Source organism: Entelurus aequoreus, linkage group LG04 (assembly GCF_033978785.1).
Source record: "Entelurus aequoreus isolate RoL-2023_Sb linkage group LG04, RoL_Eaeq_v1.1, whole genome shotgun sequence".
Classification (NCBI taxonomy): domain Eukaryota; kingdom Metazoa; phylum Chordata; class Actinopteri; order Syngnathiformes; family Syngnathidae; genus Entelurus; species Entelurus aequoreus.
The window spans coordinates 48,870,043-48,874,049 of record NC_084734.1 but is presented as its reverse complement, the minus strand read 5'-3'; positions in this window follow the sequence as shown (position 1 = coordinate 48,874,049).

Here is a 4,007-nt window from a genome sequence, read left to right as displayed (position 1 = left end):
GAGGAGAGGTCACCCTTTCAGGCATCTGACCCCATCCCCCACTACCCCCTCCTTGTCAGCGTCCAAAATAGAGACACAAAACTGGGGGGGGGCAAGATGAAGTGGTGGAAAGGTAAAATAAATAACAATGCTAATTAATCATCTTACAAGCAGAAAGACGATTAATTAGCAAACTACTTTCTGCTTTAATGGGGATCATGTAAAGGCTGAAATTTGCTCTTGCATCTCACAGCTTGTGTCCCCTCTCACAGCATCTTCATTAGATATGGGTACTGAATTTTTACTTTTTAGGTATCGAACAAATTCTGTCAGTACAGCCGGTTGCCGATTCACATACAATCTACGGAGCCCCTAAAGCAGGGGTGTCCAAACTTTAACCGGCGAGGGCCGCATTCAGTAAAACGGAAGGACGTGGGGGCCATTTTTGACACATTTTGTTCTCTAAAGATGCTAAAAGCCAACCAGTGTATGTCAATATATGCTCAGCTAGCTGAACAAAACATCCCTGTTAGCTTTGTGTTGTAGGTGAAAGAAAATAAGTGTCATCTAACGAGGGCTGTCAAAATTAACGCGATCAATCACCAAAAATATTGCATTAATCATGTAAAGACGCACTTAATCACACAGTTTATTTTGCTCCTTTACCGTAAACGGACTCTAACAATGACATTACATTTGTAACCAATTATTGAGGCCTTTTTAATTGAATTAAAATTTTGAAGTTAAATGAAATCATGCAAGCGAGTAATAGTTGTGATTAATCATAATTAATCCAATTTCCAAAGTGTGATTAATCTGACTTTAAAAGTGTATTGTTTGACAGCATTACTAATAACGTCTCGGTAATATTGATTGATTGATTGAGACTTTTATTAGTAGGTTGCACAGTACAGTACATATTCCGTACAATTGACCACTAAATGGTAACACCCGAATAAGTTTTTCAACTTGTTTAAGTCGGGTCCACGTTGATCAATTAATGGTATAAATATATACTATCAGCATAACACAGTAATCACACAAGTTAATCATCAGAGTATATACATTGAATTATTTACATTATTTACAATCCGGGGGGGGTGGGCTGTGGAGGGGGTTGGGGCGGGGGGCTTAGGTTTGGTTGATATCAGCACTTCAGTCATCAACAATTATATCATCTGAGAAATAGACATTGAAACAGTGTAGGTCTTACTTCGTAGGATAGGTACAGCGAGCAGTGAACATAGTGAGCTCAGAAAGCATAAGAACAAGTATATACATTTGATTATTTAAATTTGATTAATTACAATCCGGGGAGGTGGGATGTGGTGGGGGGATGGTGTTAGTCTAAATAATAAACTCATTCAATTTCTACAACCTGCCAAGGGCCATTAGCAAACAAGTGGCGGGCCAAAACTGGCCCCCGGGCCGCACTTTGTACACCCCTGCCCTAAAGGGACATGGAGGGAAAAAAATGTTTTGCGAGATCTCGCAAAAGTTTTTTTTCCTATGTCAGTGAACCGGAAGTAAAACGGACACAGCGATGGGGGACCGGGAGCATGCGGGAGCCTACCCATCACCTGTGCTCTGTTGTGGGACCATAATACGTCAGTTGCAACTAGAGATGTCCGATAATGGCTTTTTGCCGATATCGGATATTCCGATATTGTCCAACTCTTTAATTACCGATACCGATATCAACCGATACCGAAATCAACCGATACTGCTATATATACAGTCGTGGAATTAACACATTATTATGCGTAATTTGGACAACCAGGTATGGTGAAGATAAGGTCCTTTTTTTTAAAAATCAATAAAATAAAATAAGATAAATAAATTAAAAACATTTTCTTGAATAAAAAAGAAAGTAAAACAATATAAAAACAGTTACATAGAAACTAGTAATTAATGAGTAAAATTAACTGTTAAAGGTTATTATCATTAGTGGACCAGCAGCACACACAATCATGTGTGCTTACGGACTGTATCCCTTGCAGACTGTATTGATATATATTGCTATATAATGTTGGAACCAGAATATTAATAACAGAAAGAAACAACCCGTTTGTGTGAATGAGTGTGAATAAGTGTAAATGGGGGAGGGAGTTTTTTTGGGTTGGTGCACTAATTGTAAGTTTATCTTGTGTTTTTCATGTTGATTTAATTAAAAAAAACAAAAAAAATAAAATAAAAAAACGATACCGATAAAAAAACAAAACGATACCGATCATTTCCGATATTACATTTTAAAGCATTTATCGGTCGATTATCGGACATCTCTAGTTGCAACCATGGAGGACGATTTGGAGCGGTTCTTAGTGTCTAGAGAGGTCCCAAAAGAGGACATTAGACAAATGAAGAGAGGCAATGGGGCGGTATAGCTCGGTTGGTAGAGCGGATGTGCCAGCAACTTGAGGGTTCCAAGTTCGATCCCCGCTTCCGCCATCTTAGTCACTGCCGTTGTGTCCTTGGGCAAGACACTTTACCCACCTACTCCCAGTGCCACCCACACTGGTTTAAATGTAACTTAGATATTGGGTTTTACTATGTAAAAGTGCTCTGAGGCACTAGAGAAAAGCGCTATATAATTCACTTCACAATAGTACCGGAATGTCTGTTTCACTTGCGGTTCACCATCGCTGTGTCTGTTTTTCACTGACATAGGAAAAAAAACTTTTGCGAGCTCTTGCAAAAACTATTGTGAGATCTCGCAAAAACTATTTTGGAGTTTTGGATAAGCACGCTGTGGAGTAAACTTTAAGAACCAGGCCAACACGCCTCGTCTGCATCTTTTATGATTAGACAACACAGCACATATATTTGCAAGGCCATTTTCAAGAAGGATATCTAAAGAGAAACTTGGTGAAGCAGTTGGGGTGTAGCAATGCTAGTCTGTGTCACACTGACGCAGAATGGGTCGATAACACCAGTTAAGGATGCTAAAATAATATCTAAACGGCGGACATTTATCCATGAAAATTTGGGAAAGCTGCTGATGGTGTGTTTGACGGAGAAGCAGCTGGAAGGAGATACCATAGAAGTCCACTCTTTAAGTAACATGTTGTACATTGTTGTTACATCACTTCATCAAACTATTGTACTTGTTTGTACTATAGTCATCCATTTTCTACCGCTTGTCCCTCTCGCGGTCTCCGTGGGCTGGAGCCAATCTTAGCTAGACTCGGGCGGAAGGCAAGGTAAACCCTAGACAAGTTGTGTTTGTACTACATTCTAGTGTATAGTTTTCCATACAATATTTCTTATCAAAAAGTTAGTTTTACTTTTCAGAAGGCATGTTAAATGTAAACATTGCGAAGTTCTGGGGGACATGATGGAAGACCAGCTGCGTCTCAGAACTCCTAAGTTGAGGTGACGTTGGACTATTTTTTATTTTGGACCAGAGGGCACATCTAGGGTCTATCATACTTTTTATGATAGTGACACTGCACTTTATGATAGTGACACTACTTTTTATGATAGTGACACTACTTTTTATTATAGTGACACTACTTTTTATGATAGTGACACTACATTTTATGATAGTGACACTACTTTTTATGATAGTGACACTACTTTTTATTATAGTGACACTACTTTTTATGATAGTGACACTACACTTTATGGTAGTGATACTACACTTTATGATAGTGACACTACACTTTATGATAGTGACACTACTTTTTATGATAGTGACATTGCACTTTATGATAGTGACACTACACTTTATGATAGTGACACTACTTTTTATGATAGTGACATTACACGTTATGATAGTGACACTACACTTTATGATAGTGACACTACTTTTTATGATATTGACACTACTTTTTATGACAGTGACACTACACTTTATGATAGTGACACTACTTTATACGATAGTGACACTACTTTTTATGATAGTGACACTACACTTTATGATAGTGACACTACTTTATATGATAGTGACACTACACTTTATGATAGTGACACTACTTTTTATGATAGTGACACTACACTTTATGATAGTGACACTACACTTTATGATA